Source organism: Eubalaena glacialis, chromosome 10 (assembly GCF_028564815.1).
Source record: "Eubalaena glacialis isolate mEubGla1 chromosome 10, mEubGla1.1.hap2.+ XY, whole genome shotgun sequence".
Taxonomy (NCBI): domain Eukaryota; kingdom Metazoa; phylum Chordata; class Mammalia; order Artiodactyla; family Balaenidae; genus Eubalaena; species Eubalaena glacialis.
This window is the reverse complement of record NC_083725.1, coordinates 27,981,415-28,003,878: the sequence shown is the minus strand read 5'-3', so window position 1 is coordinate 28,003,878 and position 22,464 is coordinate 27,981,415.

The following is a 22,464-nucleotide window of genomic DNA, read 5'->3' as shown; positions in this document are numbered from 1 at the left end:
GGAAAAGAAGCCTTATGCCATCAGTCTCCAATTTCTAGGTTGACACGCAGCATACACGCAGGACCAGAGCTTACTGTCTCTACGCAGTGTTCTGGTACCGAAACGGTTGCTTAAGCAAAGTCCCTAGGAGTCTTGGAAAGCTTACTACCGTGAAACTAAAGCAGAACAGCGATGAAGGCCTCATGGAGCTGCTGCACGCCTCCCGTTTTGCCAGCATAATCAGGGCCTTACTTCGAGGCTAGTGCTCACATTGACTTTCACGTTTGGTATAGAGCAGAGCAGGGTGAGCTTCCAACTAGGAACTGGAAGCACAAGGTTTCTTTCGAGAAAACTCATTTTCTTCCATGTGCCATGCCGGCTGTAAGTAAAAGCACGGTAACAACAGTGCTTTTCAGGTAGCTTCGAGGCCGCATGAATGGAGCTTTCAAAACGGGAAAACAAGCTTTGTGCCATCAGTCTTCCATTTTTAGGTTGACACGCAGCATAAGTACATGTTGATGCTCACAAGTCAAAAGAGATTCACGATACCCACTGGGGCTTTCCCTGAATCAACTTTTCTCTACATGCGGTTTTCCGCGTGCAGCGAAGTTCCAAAACAAAGGATGCGCGAGCGAGACTGAGGGGCCTTTGCATCTTCAAAGGACCTGCAGTGTTACACCAAGAACTGTGCTTAAATTGTACTTGGAATGCAAGCCGACCACCTCCTTGCGGATGCGTGACTCTAAGTGTGAAATGTGAAAAGGGATTAGAAGCAGAGTGTTTTTCTCAATAGAGTTCAGCTAGGGGAATGAGGTTCCACCCATTGCATGGAGGACAGTCTAGAAGTGTGTTCGTGAATCCTGTGTGGAGCTGAGGTAATCTGGCTCTCCCAAGGAAGAGTGCAGTGTGTTGGTTCTCTCTAGCCAACACTGGGGTGTTCCAAAAAGGCCTACGGGGCTGGAAGTTGCTTAACAGGACCAGAGCTTCCTTGCTCTACTCAGTATTCTGGTACGGAAACGGGTGCTGAAGCAAGGACCCTAGGAGTTTTGAAAGGCTTACTACCGTGAAACTAAAGCAGAACAGTGATGAAGGCCTCATGGAGCTGCTGCACACCTCCCCATTGGCAAGGCAAATCAGAGCCTTACTTCGAGGCTAGGGTTCACGTTGACTTTCACTTTAGGTATAGAGCAGAGCAGGGTGAGCTTCCAACAAGGAACTGGAAACCCAAGGTTTCTTAGGAGAAAACTCATTTTCTTCTCAGAACCATGCCGGCAGTGAGGAAAACCCCGGCAACAACAATGCTTTTCAGGTAGCTTCGAGGCCGCATGAACGGAGCTTTCATAATGGGAAAACAAGCCTTATGCCATCAGTCTCCAATTTCTAGGCTGACAAGCAGCATAAACGCAGGAACAGAGCTTCCTGGCTCTATGCAGTGTCCTGGTACCGAAACGGGTCCTGAAGCATGGTCCCTAAGAGTCTTGGAGAGCTTACTACCGTTAAACTAAAGCAGAACAGCCTTGAAGGCCTCATGGAGTTGCTGCACGCCTCCCGTTTTGCAAGGATAAGCAGGGCTGTACTTCGAGGCTACTGCTCACGTTGAGTTTCACTTTTGGTATAGAGCAGAGCCGGGTGAGCTTCCAACTAGGAACTGGAAGCACAAGGTTTCTTTCGAGAAAACTCATTTTCTTCTATGAGACATGCCGGCTGTAAGTAAAAGCACGGTAACAACAGTGCTTTTCAGGTAGCTTCGGGGCCGCATCAACGGAGCTTTCATAATGGGAAAACTAGCCTTGTGCCATCAGTCTCTAATTTCTAGGTTGACACGCAGCATACACGCAGGAGCAGAGCTTCCTGGTTCTACGCAGTGTTCTGGTACTGAAACGGGTGCTGAAGCAAGGCCCCTAGGAGTGTTGAAAAGCTTACTACCTTGAAACTAAAGCAGAACAACGATGAAGGCCTCATGGAGCTGCTGCACGCCTCTCGTTTTGCAAGGATAATCAGGGCCTTACTTCGAAGCTTGGGCTCACGTTGACTTTCACTTTAGGTATAGAGCAGAGCAGGGTGAGCTTCCAACAAGGAACTGGAAACCCAAGGTTTCTTAGGAGAAAACTCATTTTCTTCTCAGAACCATGCCGGCAGTGAGGAAAACCCCGGCAACAACAATGCTTTTCAGGTAGCTTCGAGGCCGCATGAACGGAGCTTTCATAATGGGAAAAGAAGCCTTATGCCATCAGTCTCCAATTTCTAGGTTGACACGCAGCATACACGCAGGACCAGAGCTTACTGTCTCTACGCAGTGTTCTGGTACCGAAACGGTTGCTTAAGCAAAGTCCCTAGGAGTCTTGGAAAGCTTACTACCGTGAAACTAAAGCAGAACAGCGATGAAGGCCTCATGGAGCTGCTGCACGCCTCCCGTTTTGCCAGCATAATCAGGGCCTTACTTCGAGGCTAGTGCTCACATTGACTTTCACGTTTGGTATAGAGCAGAGCAGGGTGAGCTTCCAACTAGGAACTGGAAGCACAAGGTTTCTTTCGAGAAAACTCATTTTCTTCCATGTGCCATGCCGGCTGTAAGTAAAAGCACGGTAACAACAGTGCTTTTCAGGTAGCTTCGAGGCCGCATGAATGGAGCTTTCAAAACGGGAAAACAAGCTTTGTGCCATCAGTCTTCCATTTTTAGGTTGACACGCAGCATAAGTACATGTTGATGCTCACAAGTCAAAAGAGATTCACGATACCCACTGGGGCTTTCCCTGAATCAACTTTTCTCTACATGCGGTTTTCCGCGTGCAGCGAAGTTCCAAAACAAAGGATGCGCGAGCGAGACTGAGGGGCCTTTGCATCTTCAAAGGACCTGCAGTGTTACACCAAGAACTGTGCTTAAATTGTACTTGGAATGCAAGCCGACCACCTCCTTGCGGATGCGTGACTCGAAGTGTGAAATGTGAAAAGGGATTAGAAGCAGAGTGTTTTTCTCAATAGAGTTCAGCTAGGGGAATGAGGTTCCACCCATTGCATGGAGGACAGTCTAGAAGTGTGTTCGTGAATCCTGTGTGGAGCTGAGGTAATCTGGCTCTCCCAAGGAAGAGTGCAGTGTGTTGGTTCTCTCTAGCCAACACTGGGGTGTTCCAAAAAGGCCTACGGGGCTGGAAGTTGCTTAACAGGACCAGAGCTTCCTTGCTCTACTCAGTATTCTGGTACGGAAACGGGTGCTGAAGCAAGGACCCTAGGAGTTTTGAAAGGCTTACTACCGTGAAACTAAAGCAGAACAGTGATGAAGGCCTCATGGAGCTGCTGCACACCTCCCCATTGGCAAGGCAAATCAGAGCCTTACTTCGAGGCTAGGGTTCACGTTGACTTTCACTTTAGGTATAGAGCAGAGCAGGGTGAGCTTCCAACAAGGAACTGGAAACCCAAGGTTTCTTAGGAGAAAACTCATTTTCTTCTCAGAACCATGCCGGCAGTGAGGAAAACCCCGGCAACAACAATGCTTTTCAGGTAGCTTCGAGGCCGCATGAACGGAGCTTTCATAATGGGAAAACAAGCCTTATGCCATCAGTCTCCAATTTCTAGGCTGACAAGCAGCATAAACGCAGGAACAGAGCTTCCTGGCTCTATGCAGTGTCCTGGTACCGAAACGGGTCCTGAAGCATGGTCCCTAAGAGTCTTGGAGAGCTTACTACGGTTAAACTAAAGCAGAACAGCCTTGAAGGCCTCATGGAGTTGCTGCACGCCTCCCGTTTTGCAAGGATAAGCAGGGCTGTACTTCGAGGCTACTGCTCACGTTGAGTTTCACTTTTGGTATAGAGCAGAGCAGGGTGAGCTTCCAACTAGGAACTGGAAGCACAAGGTTTCTTTCGAGAAAACTCTTTTTCTTCTATGAACCATGCCGGCTGTAAGTAAAAGCACGGTAACAACAGTGCTTTTCAGGTAGCTTCGGGGCCGCATCAACGGAGCTTTCATAATGGGAAAACTAGCCTTGTGCCATCAGTCTCTAATTTCTAGGTTGACACGCAGCATACACGCAGGAGCAGAGCTTCCTGGTTCTACGCAGTGTTCTGGTACTGAAACGGGTGCTGAAGCAAGGTCCCTAGGAGTGTTGAAAAGCTTACTACCTTGAAACCAAAGCAGAACAACGATGAAGGCCTCATGGAGCTGCTGCACGCCTCTCGTTTTGCAAGGATAATCAGGGCCTTACTTCGAAGCTTGGGCTCACGTTGACTTTCACTTTAGGTATAGAGCAGAGCAGGGTGAGCTTCCAACAAGGAACTGGAAACCCTAGGTTTCTCAGGAGAAAACTCATTTTCTTCTCAGAACCATGCCGGCAGTGAGGAAAACCCCGGCAACAATAATGCTTTTCAGGTAGCTTCGAGGCCGCATGAACGGAGCTTTCATAATGGGAAAAGAAGCCTTATGCCATCAGTCTCCAATTTCTAGGTTGACACGCAGCATACACGCAGGACCAGAGCTTACTGTCTCTACGCAGTGTTCTGGTACCGAAACGGTTGCTTAAGCAAAGTCCCTAGGAGTCTTGTAAAGCTTACTACCGTGAAACTAAAGCAGAACAGCGATGAAAGCCTCATGGAGCTGCTGCACGCCTCCCGTTTTGCCAGCATAATCAGGGCCTTACTTCGAGGCTAGTGCTCACATTGACTTTCACGTTTGGTATAGAGCAGAGCAGGGTGAGCTTCCAACTAGGAACTGGAAGCACAAGGTTTCTTTCGAGAAAACTCATTTTCTTCCATGTGCCATGCCGGCTGTAAGTAAAAGCACGGTAACAACAGTGCTTTTCAGGTAGCTTCGAGGCCGCATGAATGGAGCTTTCAAAACGGGAAAACAAGCTTTGTGCCATCAGTCTTCCATTTTTAGGTTGACACGCAGCATAAGTACATGTTGATGCTCACAAGTCAAAAGAGATTCACGATACCCACTGGGGCTTTCCCTGAATCAACTTTTCTCTACATGCGGTTTTCCGCGTGCAGCGAAGTTCCAAAACAAAGGATGCGCGAGCGAGACTGAGGGGCCTTTGCATCTTCAAAGGACCTGCAGTGTTACACCAAGAACTGTGCTTAAATTGTACTTGGAATGCAAGCCGACCACCTCCTTGCGGATGCGTGACTCGAAGTGTGAAATGTGAAAAGGGATTAGAAGCAGAGTGTTTTTCTCAATAGAGTTCAGCTAGGGGAATGAGGTTCCACCCATTGCATGGAGGACAGTCTAGAAGTGTGTTCGTGAATCCTGTGTGGAGCTGAGGTAATCTGGCTCTCCCAAGGAAGAGTGCAGTGTGTTGGTTCTCTCTAGCCAACACTGGGGTGTTCCAAAAAGGCCTACGGGGCTGGAAGTTGCTTAACAGGACCAGAGCTTCCTTGCTCTACTCAGTATTCTGGTACGGAAACGGGTGCTGAAGCAAGGACCCTAGGAGTTTTGAAAGGCTTACTACCGTGAAACTAAAGCAGAACAGTGATGAAGGCCTCATGGAGCTGCTGCACACCTCCCCATTGGCAAGGCAAATCAGAGCCTTACTTCGAGGCTAGGGTTCACGTTGACTTTCACTTTAGGTATAGAGCAGAGCAGGGTGAGCTTCCAACAAGGAACTGGAAACCCAAGGTTTCTTAGGAGAAAACTCATTTTCTTCTCAGAACCATGCCGGCAGTGAGGAAAACCCCGGCAACAACAATGCTTTTCAGGTAGCTTCGAGGCCGCATGAACGGAGCTTTCATAATGGGAAAAGAAGCCTTATGCCATCAGTCTCCAATTTCTAGGTTGACACGCAGCATACACGCAGGACCAGAGCTTACTGTCTCTACGCAGTGTTCTGGTACCGAAACGGTTGCTTAAGCAAAGTCCCTAGGAGTCTTGTAAAGCTTACTACCGTGAAACTAAAGCAGAACAGTGATGAAGGCCTCATGGAGCTGCTGCACGCCTCCCCTTTTGCCAGCATAATCAGGGCCTTACTTCGAGGCTAGTGCTCACATTGACTTTCACGTTTGGTATAGAGCAGAGCAGGGTGAGCTTCCAACTAGGAACTGGAAGCACAAGGTTTCTTTCGAGAAAACTCATTTTCTTCCATGTGCCATGCCGGCTGTAAGTAAAAGCACGGTAACAACAGTGCTTTTCAGGTAGCTTCGAAGCCGCATGAATGGAGCTTTCAAAACGGGAAAACAAGCTTTGTGCCATCAGTCTTCCATTTTTAGGTTGACACGCAGCATAAGTACATGTTGATGCTCACAAGTCAAAAGAGATTCACGATACCCACTGGGGCTTTCCCTGAATCAACTTTTCTCTACATGCGGTTTTCCGCGTGCAGCGAAGTTCCAAAACAAAGGATGCGCGAGCGAGACTGAGGGGCCTTTGCATCTTCAAAGGACCTGCAGTGTTACACCAAGAACTGTGCTTAAATTGTACTTGGAATGCAAGCCGACCACCTCCTTGCGGATGCGTGACTCTAAGTGTGAAATGTGAAAAGGGATTAGAAGCAGAGTGTTTTTCTCAATAGAGTTCAGCTAGGGGAATGAGGTTCCACCCATTGCATGGAGGACAGTCTAGAAGTGTGTTCGTGAATCCTGTGTGGAGCTGAGGTAATCTGGCTCTCCCAAGGAAGAGTGCAGTGTGTTGGTTCTCTCTAGCCAACACTGGGGTGTTCCAAAAAGGCCTACGGGGCTGGAAGTTGCTTAACAGGACCAGAGCTTCCTTGCTCTACTCAGTATTCTGGTACGGAAACGGGTGCTGAAGCAAGGACCCTAGGAGTTTTGAAAGGCTTACTACCGTGAAACTAAAGCAGAACAGTGATGAAGGCCTCATGGAGCTGCTGCACACCTCCCCATTGGCAAGGCAAATCAGAGCCTTACTTCGAGGCTACGGTTCACGTTGACTTTCACTTTAGGTATAGAGCAGAGCAGGGTGAGCTTCCAACAAGGAACTGGAAACCCAAGGTTTCTTAGGAGAAAACTCATTTTCTTCTCAGAACCATGCCGGCAGTGAGGAAAACCCCGGCAACAACAATGCTTTTCAGGTAGCTTCGAGGCCGCATGAACGGAGCTTTCATAATGGGAAAACAAGCCTTATGCCATCAGTCTCCAATTTCTAGGCTGACAAGCAGCATAAACGCAGGAACAGAGCTTCCTGGCTCTATGCAGTGTCCTGGTACCGAAACGGGTCCTGAAGCATGGTCCCTAAGAGCCTTGGAGAGCTTACTACCGTTAAACTAAAGCAGAACAGCCTTGAAGGCCTCATGGAGTTGCTGCACGCCTCCCGTTTTGCAAGGATAAGCAGGGCTGTACTTCGAGGCTACTGCTCACGTTGACTTTCACTTTTGGTATAGAGCAGAGCAGGGTGAGCTTCCAACTAGGAACTGGAAGCACAAGGTTTCTTTCGAGAAAACTCTTTTTCTTCTATGAACCATGCCGGCTGTAAGTAAAAGCACGGTAACAACAGTGCTTTTCAGGTAGCTTCGGGGCCGCATCAACGGAGCTTTCATAATGGGAAAACTAGCCTTGTGCCATCAGTCTCTAATTTCTAGGTTGACACGCAGCATACACGCAGGAGCAGAGCTTCCTGGTTCTACGCAGTGTTCTGGTACTGAAACGGGTGCTGAAGCAAGGCCCCTAGGAGTGTTGAAAAGCTTACTACCTTGAAACTAAAGCAGAACAACGATGAAGGCCTCATGGAGCTGCTGCACGCCTCTCGTTTTGCAAGGATAATCAGGGCCTTACTTCGAAGCTTGGGCTCACGTTGACTTTCACTTTAGGTATAGAGCAGAGCAGGGTGAGCTTCCAACAAGGAACTGGAAACCCAAGGTTTCTTAGGAGAAAACTCATTTTCTTCTCAGAACCATGCCGGCAGTGAGGAAAACCCCGGCAACAACAATGCTTTTCAGGTAGCTTCGAGGCCGCATGAACGGAGCTTTCATAATGGGAAAAGAAGCCTTATGCCATCAGTCTCCAATTTCTAGGTTGACACGCAGCATACACGCAGGACCAGAGCTTACTGTCTCTACGCAGTGTTCTGGTACCGAAACGGTTGCTTAAGCAAAGTCCCTAGGAGTCTTGGAAAGCTTACTACCGTGAAACTAAAGCAGAACAGCGATGAAGGCCTCATGGAGCTGCTGCACGCCTCCCGTTTTGCCAGCATAATCAGGGCCTTACTTCGAGGCTAGTGCTCACATTGACTTTCACGTTTGGTATAGAGCAGAGCAGGGTGAGCTTCCAACTAGGAACTGGAAGCACAAGGTTTCTTTCGAGAAAACTCATTTTCTTCCATGTGCCATGCCGGCTGTAAGTAAAAGCACGGTAACAACAGTGCTTTTCAGGTAGCTTCGAGGCCGCATGAATGGAGCTTTCAAAACGGGAAAACAAGCTTTGTGCCATCAGTCTTCCATTTTTAGGTTGACACGCAGCATAAGTACATGTTGATGCTCACAAGTCAAAAGAGATTCACGATACCCACTGGGGCTTTCCCTGAATCAACTTTTCTCTACATGCGGTTTTCCGCGTGCAGCGAAGTTCCAAAACAAAGGATGCGCGAGCGAGACTGAGTGGCCTTTGCATCTTCAAAGGACCTGCAGTGTTACACCAAGAACTGTGCTTAAATTGTACTTGGAATGCAAGCCGACCACCTCCTTGCGGATGCGTGACTCTAAGTGTGAAATGTGAAAAGGGATTAGAAGCAGAGTGTTTTTCTCAATAGAGTTCAGCTAGGGGAATGAGGTTCCACCCATTGCATGGAGGACAGTCTAGAAGTGTGTTCGTGAATCCTGTGTGGAGCTGAGGTAATCTGGCTCTCCCAAGGAAGAGTGCAGTGTGTTGGTTCTCTCTAGCCAACACTGGGGTGTTCCAAAAAGGCCTACGGGCCTGGAAGTTGCTTAACAGGACCAGAGCTTCCTTGCTCTACTCAGTATTCTGGTACGGAAACGGGTGCTGAAGCAAGGACCCTAGGAGTTTTGAAAGGCTTACTACCGTGAAACTAAAGCAGAACAGTGATGAAGGCCTCATGGAGCTGCTGCACACCTCCCCATTGGCAAGGCAAATCAGAGCCTTACTTCGAGGCTAGGGTTCACGTTGACTTTCACTTTAGGTATAGAGCAGAGCAGGGTGAGCTTCCAACAAGGAACTGGAAACCCAAGGTTTCTTAGGAGAAAACTCATTTTCTTCTCAGAACCATGCCGGCAGTGAGGAAAACCCCGGCAACAACAATGCTTTTCAGGTAGCTTCGAGGCCGCATGAACGGAGCTTTCATAATGGGAAAACAAGCCTTATGCCATCAGTCTCCAATTTCTAGGCTGACAAGCAGCATAAACGCAGGAACAGAGCTTCCTGGCTCTATGCAGTGTCCTGGTACCGAAACGGGTCCTGAAGCATGGTCCCTAAGAGTCTTGGAGAGCTTACTACCGTTAAACTAAAGCAGAACAGCCTTGAAGGCCTCATGGAGTTGCTGCACACCTCCCGTTTTGCAAGGATAAGCAGGGCTGTACTTCGAGGCTACTGCTCACGTTGAGTTTCACTTTTGGTATAGAGCAGAGCAGGGTGAGCTTCCAACTAGGAACTGGAAGCACAAGGTTTCTTTCGAGAAAACTCATTTTCTTCTATGAGACATGCCGGCTGTAAGTAAAAGCACGGTAACAACAGTGCTTTTCAGGTAGCTTCGGGGCCGCATCAACGGAGCTTTCATAATGGGAAAACTAGCCTTGTGCCATCAGTCTCTAATTTCTAGGTTGACACGCAGCATACACGCAGGAGCAGAGCTTCCTGGTTCTACGCAGTGTTCTGGTACTGAAACGGGTGCTGAAGCAAGGTCCCTAGGAGTGTTGAAAAGCTTACTACCTTGAAACCAAAGCAGAACAACGATGAAGGCCTCATGGAGCTGCTGCACGCCTCTCGTTTTGCAAGGATAATCAGGGCCTTACTTCGAAGCTTGGGCTCACGTTGACTTTCACTTTAGGTATAGAGCAGAGCAGGGTGAGCTTCCAACAAGGAACTGGAAACCCTAGGTTTCTCAGGAGAAAACTCATTTTCTTCTCAGAACCATGCCGGCAGTGAGGAAAACCCCGGCAACAACAATGCTTTTCAGGTAGCTTCGAGGCCGCATGAACGGAGCTTTCATAATGGGAAAAGAAGCCTTATGCCATCAGTCTCCAATTTCTAGGTTGACACGCAGCATACACGCAGGACCAGAGCTTACTGTCTCTACGCAGTGTTCTGGTACCGAAACGGTTGCTTAAGCAAAGTCCCTAGGAGTCTTGGAAAGCTTACTACCGTGAAACTAAAGCAGAACAGCGATGAAGGCCTCATGGAGCTGCTGCACGCCTCCCGTTTTGCCAGCATAATCAGGGCCTTACTTCGAGGCTAGTGCTCACATTGACTTTCACGTTTGGTATAGAGCAGAGCAGGGTGAGCTTCCAACTAGGAACTGGAAGCACAAGGTTTCTTTCGAGAAAACTCATTTTCTTCTATGTGCCATGCCGGCTGTAAGTAAAAGCACGGTAACAACAGTGCTTCTCAGGTAGCTTCGAGGCCGCATGAATGGAGCTTTCAAAACGGGAAAACAAGCTTTGTGCCATCAGTCTTCCATTTTTAGGTTGACACGCAGCATAAGTACATGTTGATGCTCACAAGTCAAAAGAGATTCACGATACCCACTGGGGCTTTCCCTGAATCAACTTTTCTCTACATGCGGTTTTCCGCGTGCAGCGAAGTTCCAAAACAAAGGATGCGCGAGCGAGACTGAGGGGCCTTTGCATCTTCAAAGGACCTGCAGTGTTACACCAAGAACTGTGCTTAAATTGTACTTGGAATGCAAGCCGACCACCTCCTTGCGGATGCGTGACTCTAAGTGTGAAATGTGAAAAGGGATTAGAAGCAGAGTGTTTTTCTCAATAGAGTTCAGCTAGGGGAATGAGGTTCCACCCATTGCATGGAGGACAGTCTAGAAGTGTGTTCGTGAATCCTGTGTGGAGCTGAGGTAATCTGGCTCTCCCAAGGAAGAGTGCAGTGTGTTGGTTCTCTCTAGCCAACACTGGGGTGTTCCAAAAAGGCCTACGGGGCTGGAAGTTGCTTAACAGGACCAGAGCTTCCTTGCTCTACTCAGTATTCTGGTACGGAAACGGGTGCTGAAGCAAGGACCCTAGGAGTTTTGAAAGGCTTACTACCGTGAAACTAAAGCAGAACAGTGATGAAGGCCTCATGGAGCTGCTGCACACCTCCCCATTGGCAAGGCAAATCAGAGCCTTACTTCGAGGCTAGGGTTCACGTTGACTTTCACTTTAGGTATAGAGCAGAGCAGGGTGAGCTTCCAACAAGGAACTGGAAACCCAAGGTTTCTTAGGAGAAAACTCATTTTCTTCTCAGAACCATGCCGGCAGTGAGGAAAACCCCGGCAACAACAATGCTTTTCAGGTAGCTTCGAGGCCGCATGAACGGAGCTTTCATAATGGGAAAACAAGCCTTATGCCATCAGTCTCCAATTTCTAGGCTGACAAGCAGCATAAACGCAGGAACAGAGCTTCCTGGCTCTATGCAGTGTCCTGGTACCGAAACGGGTCCTGAAGCATGGTCCCTAAGAGTCTTGGAGAGCTTACTACGGTTAAACTAAAGCAGAACAGCCTTGAAGGCCTCATGGAGTTGCTGCACGCCTCCCGTTTTGCAAGGATAAGCAGGGCTGTACTTCGAGGCTACTGCTCACGTTGACTTTCACTTTTGGTATAGAGCAGAGCAGGGTGAGCTTCCAACTAGGAACTGGAAGCACAAGGTTTCTTTCGAGAAAACTCTTTTTCTTCTATGAACCATGCCGGCTGTAAGTAAAAGCACGGTAACAACAGTGCTTTTCAGGTAGCTTCGGGGCCGCATCAACGGAGCTTTCATAATGGGAAAACTAGCCTTGTGCCATCAGTCTCTAATTTCTAGGTTGACACGCAGCATACACGCAGGAGCAGAGCTTCCTGGTTCTACGCAGTGTTCTGGTACTGAAACGGGTGCTGAAGCAAGGCCCCTAGGAGTGTTGAAAAGCTTACTACCTTGAAACTAAAGCAGAACAATGATGAAGGCCTCATGGAGCTGCTGCACGCCTCTCGTTTTGCAAGGATAATCAGGGCCTTACTTCGAAGCTTGGGCTCACGTTGACTTTCACTTTAGGTATAGAGCAGAGCAGGGTGAGCTTCCAACAAGGAACTGGAAACCCAAGGTTTCTTAGGAGAAAACTCATTTTCTTCTCAGAACCATGCCGGCAGTGAGGAAAACCCCGGCAACAACAATGCTTTTCAGGTAGCTTCGAGGCCGCATGAACGGAGCTTTCATAATGGGAAAAGAAGCCTTATGCCATCAGTCTCCAATTTCTAGGTTGACACGCAGCATACACGCAGGACCAGAGCTTACTGTCTCTACGCAGTGTTCTGGTACCGAAACGGTTGCTTAAGCAAAGTCCCTAGGAGTCTTGGAAAGCTTACTACCGTGAAACTAAAGCAGAACAGCGATGAAGGCCTCATGGAGCTGCTGCACGCCTCCCGTTTTGCCAGCATAATCAGGGCCTTACTTCGAGGCTAGTGCTCACATTGACTTTCACGTTTGGTATAGAGCAGAGCAGGGTGAGCTTCCAACTAGGAACTGGAAGCACAAGGTTTCTTTCGAGAAAACTCATTTTCTTCTATGTGCCATGCCGGCTGTAAGTAAAAGCACGGTAACAACAGTGCTTTTCAGGTAGCTTCGAGGCCGCATGAATGGAGCTTTCAAAACGGGAAAACAAGCTTTGTGCCATCAGTCTTCCATTTTTAGGTTGACACGCAGCATAAGTACATGTTGATGCTCACAAGTCAAAAGAGATTCACGATACCCACTGGGGCTTTCCCTGAATCAACTTTTCTCTACATGCGGTTTTCCGCGTGCAGCGAAGTTCCAAAACAAAGGATGCGCGAGCGAGACTGAGGGGCCTTTGCATCTTCAAAGGACCTGCAGTGTTACACCAAGAACTGTGCTTAAATTGTACTTGGAATGCAAGCCGACCACCTCCTTGCGGATGCGTGACTCTAAGTGTGAAATGTGAAAAGGGATTAGAAGCAGAGTGTTTTTCTCAATAGAGTTCAGCTAGGGGAATGAGGTTCCACCCATTGCATGGAGGACAGTCTAGAAGTGTGTTCGTGAATCCTGTGTGGAGCTGAGGTAATCTGGCTCTCCCAAGGAAGAGTGCAGTGTGTTGGTTCTCTCTAGCCAACACTGGGGTGTTCCAAAAAGGCCTACGGGGCTGGAAGTTGCTTAACAGGACCAGAGCTTCCTTGCTCTACTCAGTATTCTGGTACGGAAACGGGTGCTGAAGCAAGGACCCTAGGAGTTTTGAAAGGCTTACTACCGTGAAACTAAAGCAGAACAGTGATGAAGGCCTCATGGAGCTGCTGCACACCTCCCCATTGGCAAGGCAAATCAGAGCCTTACTTCGAGGCTACGGTTCACGTTGACTTTCACTTTAGGTATAGAGCAGAGCAGGGTGAGCTTCCAACAAGGAACTGGAAACCCAAGGTTTCTTAGGAGAAAACTCATTTTCTTCTCAGAACCATGCCGGCAGTGAGGAAAACCCCGGCAACAACAATGCTTTTCAGGTAGCTTCGAGGCCGCATGAACGGAGCTTTCATAATGGGAAAACAAGCCTTATGCCATCAGTCTCCAATTTCTAGGCTGACAAGCAGCATAAACGCAGGAACAGAGCTTCCTGGCTCTATGCAGTGTCCTGGTACCGAAACGGGTCCTGAAGCATGGTCCCTAAGAGCCTTGGAGAGCTTACTACCGTTAAACTAAAGCAGAACAGCCTTGAAGGCCTCATGGAGTTGCTGCACGCCTCCCGTTTTGCAAGGATAAGCAGGGCTGTACTTCGAGGCTACTGCTCACGTTGACTTTCACTTTTGGTATAGAGCAGAGCAGGGTGAGCTTCCAACTAGGAACTGGAAGCACAAGGTTTCTTTCGAGAAAACTCTTTTTCTTCTATGAACCATGCCGGCTGTAAGTAAAAGCACGGTAACAACAGTGCTTTTCAGGTAGCTTCGGGGCCGCATCAACGGAGCTTTCATAATGGGAAAACTAGCCTTGTGCCATCAGTCTCTAATTTCTAGGTTGACACGCAGCATACACGCAGGAGCAGAGCTTCCTGGTTCTACGCAGTGTTCTGGTACTGAAACGGGTGCTGAAGCAAGGCCCCTAGGAGTGTTGAAAAGCTTACTACCTTGAAACTAAAGCAGAACAACGATGAAGGCCTCATGGAGCTGCTGCACGCCTCTCGTTTTGCAAGGATAATCAGGGCCTTACTTCGAAGCTTGGGCTCACGTTGACTTTCACTTTAGGTATAGAGCAGAGCAGGGTGAGCTTCCAACAAGGAACTGGAAACCCAAGGTTTCTTAGGAGAAAACTCATTTTCTTCTCAGAACCATGCCGGCAGTGAGGAAAACCCCGGCAACAACAATGCTTTTCAGGTAGCTTCGAGGCCGCATGAACGGAGCTTTCATAATGGGAAAAGAAGCCTTATGCCATCAGTCTCCAATTTCTAGGTTGACACGCAGCATACACGCAGGACCAGAGCTTACTGTCTCTACGCAGTGTTCTGGTACCGAAACGGTTGCTTAAGCAAAGTCCCTAGGAGTCTTGGAAAGCTTACTACCGTGAAACTAAAGCAGAACAGCGATGAAGGCCTCATGGAGCTGCTGCACGCCTCCCGTTTTGCCAGCATAATCAGGGCCTTACTTCGAGGCTAGTGCTCACATTGACTTTCACGTTTGGTATAGAGCAGAGCAGGGTGAGCTTCCAACTAGGAACTGGAAGCACAAGGTTTCTTTCGAGAAAACTCATTTTCTTCCATGTGCCATGCCGGCTGTAAGTAAAAGCACGGTAACAACAGTGCTTTTCAGGTAGCTTCGAGGCCGCATGAATGGAGCTTTCAAAACGGGAAAACAAGCTTTGTGCCATCAGTCTTCCATTTTTAGGTTGACACGCAGCATAAGTACATGTTGATGCTCACAAGTCAAAAGAGATTCACGATACCCACTGGGGCTTTCCCTGAATCAACTTTTCTCTACATGCGGTTTTCCGCGTGCAGCGAAGTTCCAAAACAAAGGATGCGCGAGCGAGACTGAGGGGCCTTTGCATCTTCAAAGGACCTGCAGTGTTACACCAAGAACTGTGCTTAAATTGTACTTGGAATGCAAGCCGACCACCTCCTTGCGGATGCGTGACTCTAAGTGTGAAATGTGAAAAGGGATTAGAAGCAGAGTGTTTTTCTCAATAGAGTTCAGCTAGGGGAATGAGGTTCCACCCATTGCATGGAGGACAGTCTAGAAGTGTGTTCGTGAATCCTGTGTGGAGCTGAGGTAATCTGGCTCTCCCAAGGAAGAGTGCAGTGTGTTGGTTCTCTCTAGCCAACACTGGGGTGTTCCAAAAAGGCCTACGGGGCTGGAAGTTGCTTAACAGGACCAGAGCTTCCTTGCTCTACTCAGTATTCTGGTACGGAAACGGGTGCTGAAGCAAGGACCCTAGGAGTTTTGAAAGGCTTACTACCGTGAAACTAAAGCAGAACAGTGATGAAGGCCTCATGGAGCTGCTGCACACCTCCCCATTGGCAAGGCAAATCAGAGCCTTACTTCGAGGCTAGGGTTCACGTTGACTTTCACTTTAGGTATAGAGCAGAGCAGGGTGAGCTTCCAACAAGGAACTGGAAACCCAAGGTTTCTTAGGAGAAAACTCATTTTCTTCTCAGAACCATGCCGGCAGTGAGGAAAACCCCGGCAACAACAATGCTTTTCAGGTAGCTTCGAGGCCGCATGAACGGAGCTTTCATAATGGGAAAACAAGCCTTATGCCATCAGTCTCCAATTTCTAGGCTGACAAGCAGCATAAACGCAGGAACAGAGCTTCCTGGCTCTATGCAGTGTCCTGGTACCGAAACGGGTCCTGAAGCATGGTCCCTAAGAGTCTTGGAGAGCTTACTACCGTTAAACTAAAGCAGAACAGCCTTGAAGGCCTCATGGAGTTGCTGCACACCTCCCGTTTTGCAAGGATAAGCAGGGCTGTACTTCGAGGCTACTGCTCACGTTGAGTTTCACTTTTGGTATAGAGCAGAGCAGGGTGAGCTTCCAACTAGGAACTGGAAGCACAAGGTTTCTTTCGAGAAAACTCATTTTCTTCTATGAGACATGCCGGCTGTAAGTAAAAGCACGGTAACAACAGTGCTTTTCAGGTAGCTTCGGGGCCGCATCAACGGAGCTTTCATAATGGGAAAACTAGCCTTGTGCCATCAGTCTCTAATTTCTAGGTTGACACGCAGCATACACGCAGGAGCAGAGCTTCCTGGTTCTACGCAGTGTTCTGGTACTGAAACGGGTGCTGAAGCAAGGTCCCTAGGAGTGTTGAAAAGCTTACTACCTTGAAACCAAAGCAGAACAACGATGAAGGCCTCATGGAGCTGCTGCACGCCTCTCGTTTTGCAAGGATAATCAGGGCCTTACTTCGAAGCTTGGGCTCACGTTGACTTTCACTTTAGGTATAGAGCAGAGCAGGGTGAGCTTCCAACAAGGAACTGGAAACCCTAGGTTTCTCAGGAGAAAACTCATTTTCTTCTCAGAACCATGCCGGCAGTGAGGAAAACCCCGGCAACAACAATGCTTTTCAGGTAGCTTCGAGGCCGCATGAACGGAGCTTTCATAATGGGAAAAGAAGCCTTATGCCATCAGTCTCCAATTTCTAGGTTGACACGCAGCATACACGCAGGACCAGAGCTTACTGTCTCTACGCAGTGTTCTGGTACCGAAACGGTTGCTTAAGCAAAGTCCCTAGGAGTCTTGGAAAGCTTACTACCGTGAAACTAAAGCAGAACAGCGATGAAGGCCTCATGGAGCTGCTGCACGCCTCCCGTTTTGCCAGCATAATCAGGGCCTTACTTCGAGGCTAGTGCTCACATTGACTTTCACGTTTGGTATAGAGCAGAGCAGGGTGAGCTTCCAACTAGGAACTGGAAGCACAAGGTTCCTTTCGAGAAAACTCATTTTCTTCCATGTGCCATGCCGGCTGTAAGTAAAAGCACGGTAACAACAGTGCTTTTCAGGTAGCTTCGAGGCCGCATGAATGGAGCTTTCAAAACGGGAAAACAAGCTTTGTGCCATCAGTCTTCCATTTTTAGGTTGACACGCAGCATAAGTACATGTTGATGCTCACAAGTCAAAAGAGATTCACGATACCCACTGGGGCTTTCCCTGAATCAACTTTTCTCTACATGCGGTTTTCCGCGTGCAGCGAAGTTCCAAAACAAAGGATGCGCGAGCGAGACTGAGGGGCCTTTGCATCTTCAAAGGACCTGCAGTGTTACACCAAGAACTGTGCTTAAATTGTACTTGGAATGCAAGCCGACCACCTCCTTGCGGATGCGTGACTCTAAGTGTGAAATGTGAAAAGGGATTAGAAGCAGAGTGTTTTTCTCAATAGAGTTCAGCTAGGGGAATGAGGTTCCACCCATTGCATGGAGGACAGTCTAGAAGTGTGTTCGTGAATCCTGTGTGGAGCTGAGGTAATCTGGCTCTCCCAAGGAAGAGTGCAGTGTGTTGGTTCTCTCTAGCCAACACTGGGGTGTTCCAAAAAGGCCTACGGGGCTGGAAGTTGCTTAACAGGACCAGAGCTTCCTTGCTCTACTCAGTATTCTGGTACGGAAACGGGTGCTGAAGCAAGGACCCTAGGAGTTTTGAAAGGCTTACTACCGTGAAACTAAAGCAGAACAGTGATGAAGGCCTCATGGAGCTGCTGCACACCTCCCCATTGGCAAGGCAAATCAGAGCCTTACTTCGAGGCTAGGGTTCACGTTGACTTTCACTTTAGGTATAGAGCAGAGCAGGGTGAGCTTCCAACAAGGAACTGGAAACCCAAGGTTTCTTAGGAGAAAACTCATTTTCTTCTCAGAACCATGCCGGCAGTGAGGAAAACCCCGGCAACAACAATGCTTTTCAGGTAGCTTCGAGGCCGCATGAACGGAGCTTTCATAATGGGAAAACAAGCCTTATGCCATCAGTCTCCAATTTCTAGGCTGACAAGCAGCATAAACGCAGGAACAGAGCTTCCTGGCTCTATGCAGTGTCCTGGTACCGAAACGGGTCCTGAAGCATGGTCCCTAAGAGTCTTGGAGAGCTTACTACCGTTAAACTAAAGCAGAACAGCCTTGAAGGCCTCATGGAGTTGCTGCACGCCTCCCGTTTTGCAAGGATAAGCAGGGCTGTACTTCGAGGCTACTGCTCACGTTGAGTTTCACTTTTGGTATAGAGCAGAGCAGGGTGAGCTTCCAACTAGGAACTGGAAGCACAAGGTTTCTTTCGAGAAAACTCTTTTTCTTCTATGAACCATGCCGGCTGTAAGTAAAAGCACGGTAACAACAGTGCTTTTCAGGTAGCTTCGGGGCCGCATCAACGGAGCTTTCATAATGGGAAAACTAGCCTTGTGCCATCAGTCTCTAATTTCTAGGTTGACACGCAGCATACACGCAGGAGCAGAGCTTCCTGGTTCTACGCAGTGTTCTGGTACTGAAACGGGTGCTGAAGCAAGGCCCCTAGGAGTGTTGAAAAGCTTACTACCTTGAAACTAAAGCAGAACAATGATGAAGGCCTCATGGAGCTGCTGCACGCCTCTCGTTTTGCAAGGATAATCAGGGCCTTACTTCGAAGCTTGGGCTCACGTTGACTTTCACTTTAGGTATAGAGCAGAGCAGGGTGAGCTTCCAACAAGGAACTGGAAACCCAAGGTTTCTTAGGAGAAAACTCATTTTCTTCTCAGAACCATGCCGGCAGTGAGGAAAACCCCGGCAACAACAATGCTTTTCAGGTAGCTTCGAGGCCGCATGAACGGAGCTTTCATAATGGGAAAAGAAGCCTTATGCCATCAGTCTCCAATTTCTAGGTTGACACGCAGCATACACGCAGGACCAGAGCTTACTGTCTCTACGCAGTGTTCTGGTACCGAAACGGTTGCTTAAGCAAAGTCCCTAGGAGTCTTGGAAAGCTTACTACCGTGAAACTAAAGCAGAACAGCGATGAAGGCCTCATGGAGCTGCTGCACGCCTCCCGTTTTGCCAGCATAATCAGGGCCTTACTTCGAGGCTAGTGCTCACATTGACTTTCACGTTTGGTATAGAGCAGAGCAGGGTGAGCTTCCAACTAGGAACTGGAAGCACAAGGTTTCTTTCGAGAAAACTCATTTTCTTCTATGTGCCATGCCGGCTGTAAGTAAAAGCACGGTAACAACAGTGCTTTTCAGGTAGCTTCGAGGCCGCATGAATGGAGCTTTCAAAACGGGAAAACAAGCTTTGTGCCATCAGTCTTCCATTTTTAGGTTGACACGCAGCATAAGTACATGTTGATGCTCACAAGTCAAAAGAGATTCACGATACCCACTGGGGCTTTCCCTGAATCAACTTTTCTCTACATGCGGTTTTCCGCGTGCAGCGAAGTTCCAAAACAAAGGATGCGCGAGCGAGACTGAGGGGCCTTTGCATCTTCAAAGGACCTGCAGTGTTACACCAAGAACTGTGCTTAAATTGTACTTGGAATGCAAGCCGACCACCTCCTTGCGGATGCGTGACTCTAAGTGTGAAATGTGAAAAGGGATTAGAAGCAGAGTGTTTTTCTCAATAGAGTTCAGCTAGGGGAATGAGGTTCCACCCATTGCATGGAGGACAGTCTAGAAGTGTGTTCGTGAATCCTGTGTGGAGCTGAGGTAATCTGGCTCTCCCAAGGAAGAGTGCAGTGTGTTGGTTCTCTCTAGCCAACACTGGGGTGTTCCAAAAAGGCCTACGGGGCTGGAAGTTGCTTAACAGGACCAGAGCTTCCTTGCTCTACTCAGTATTCTGGTACGGAAACGGGTGCTGAAGCAAGGACCCTAGGAGTTTTGAAAGGCTTACTACCGTGAAACTAAAGCAGAACAGTGATGAAGGCCTCATGGAGCTGCTGCACACCTCCCCATTGGCAAGGCAAATCAGAGCCTTACTTCGAGGCTAGGGTTCACGTTGACTTTCACTTTAGGTATAGAGCAGAGCAGGGTGAGCTTCCAACAAGGAACTGGAAACCCAAGGTTTCTTAGGAGAAAACTCATTTTCTTCTCAGAACCATGCCGGCAGTGAGGAAAACCCCGGCAACAACAATGCTTTTCAGGTAGCTTCGAGGCCGCATGAACGGAGCTTTCATAATGGGAAAACAAGCCTTATGCCATCAGTCTCCAATTTCTAGGCTGACAAGCAGCATAAACGCAGGAACAGAGCTTCCTGGCTCTATGCAGTGTCCTGGTACCGAAACGGGTCCTGAAGCATGGTCCCTAAGAGTCTTGGAGAGCTTACTACCGTTAAACTAAAGCAGAACAGCCTTGAAGGCCTCATGGAGTTGCTGCACGCCTCCCGTTTTGCAAGGATAAGCAGGGCTGTACTTCGAGGCTACTGCTCACGTTGAGTTTCACTTTTGGTATAGAGCAGAGCCGGGTGAGCTTCCAACTAGGAACTGGAAGCACAAGGTTTCTTTCGAGAAAACTCATTTTCTTCTATGAGACATGCCGGCTGTAAGTAAAAGCACGGTAACAACAGTGCTTTTCAGGTAGCTTCGGGGCCGCATCAACGGAGCTTTCATAATGGGAAAACTAGCCTTGTGCCATCAGTCTCTAATTTCTAGGTTGACACGCAGCATACACGCAGGAGCAGAGCTTCCTGGTTCTACGCAGTGTTCTGGTACTGAAACGGGTGCTGAAGCAAGGCCCCTAGGAGTGTTGAAAAGCTTACTACCTTGAAACTAAAGCAGAACAACGATGAAGGCCTCATGGAGCTGCTGCACGCCTCTCGTTTTGCAAGGATATTCAGGGCCTTACTTCGAAGCTTGGGCTCACGTTGACTTTCACTTTAGGTATAGAGCAGAGCAGGGTGAGCTTCCAACAAGGAACTAGAAACCCAAGGTTTCTTAGGAGAAAACTCATTTTCTTCTCAGAACCATGGCGGCAGTGAGGAAAACTCTGGCAACAACAATGCTTTTCAGGTAGCTTCGAGGCCGCATGAACGGAGCTTTCATAATGGGAAAAGAAGCCTTATGCCATCAGTCTCCAATTTCTAGGTTGACACGCAGCATACACGCAGGACCAGAGCTTACTGTCTCTACGCAGTGTTCTGGTACCGAAACGGTTGCTTAAGCAAAGTCCCTAGGAGTCTTGGAAAACTTACTACCGTGAAACTAAAGCAGAACAGCGATGAAGGCCTCATGGAGCTGCTGCACGCCTCCCGTTTTGCCAGCATAATCAGGGCCTTACTTCGAGGCTAGTGCTCACATTGACTTTCACGTTTGGTATAGAGCAGAGCAGGGTGAGCTTCCAACTAGGAACTGGAAGCACAAGGTTTCTTTCGAGAAAACTCATTTTCTTCTATGTGCCATGCCGGCTGTAAGTAAAAGCACGGTAACAACAGTGCTTTTCAGGTAGCTTCGAGGCCGCATGAATGGAGCTTTCAAAACGGGAAAACAAGCTTTGTGCCATCAGTCTTCCATTTTTAGGTTGACACGCAGCATAAGTACATGTTGATGCTCACAAGTCAAAAGAGATTCACGATACCCACTGGGGCTTTCCCTGAATCAACTTTTCTCTACATGCGGTTTTCTGCGTGCAGCGAAGTTCCAAAACACAGGATGCGCGAGCGAGACTGAGGGGCCTTTGCATCTTCAAAGGACGTGCAGTGTTACACCAAGAACTGTGCTTAAATTGTACTTGGAATGCAAGCCGACCACCTCCTTGCGGATGCGTGACTCTAAGTGTGAAATGTGAAAAGGGATTAGAAGCAGAGTGTTTTTCTCAATAGAGTTCAGCTAGGGGAATGAGGTTCCACCCATTGCATGGAGGACAGTCTAGAAGTGTGTTCGTGAATCCTGTGTGGAGCTGAGGTAATCTGGCTCTCCCAAGGAAGAGTGCAGTGTGTTGGTTCTCTCTAGCCAACACTGGGGTGTTCCAAAAAGGCCTACGGGGCTGGAAGTTGCTTAACAGGACCAGAGCTTCCTTGCTCTACTCAGTATTCTGGTACAGAAACGGGTGCTGAAGCAAGGACCCTAGGAGTTTTGAAAGGCTTACTACCGTGAAACTAAAGCAGAACAGTGATGAAGGCCTCATGGAGCTGCTGCACACCTCCCCATTGGCAAGGCAAATCAGAGCCTTACTTCGAGGCTAGGGTTCACGTTGACTTTCACTTTAGGTATAGAGCAGAGCAGGGTGAGCTTCCAACAAGGAACTGGAAACCCAAGGTTTCTTAGGAGAAAACTCATTTTCTTCTCAGAACCATGCCGGCAGTGAGGAAAACCCCGGCAACAACAATGCTTTTCAGGTAGCTTCGAGGCCGCATGAACGGAGCTTTCATAATGGGAAAACAAGCCTTATGCCATCAGTCTCCAATTTCTAGGCTGACAAGCAGCATAAACACAGGAACAGAGCTTCCTGGCTCTATGCAGTGTCCTCGTACCGAAACGGGTCCTGA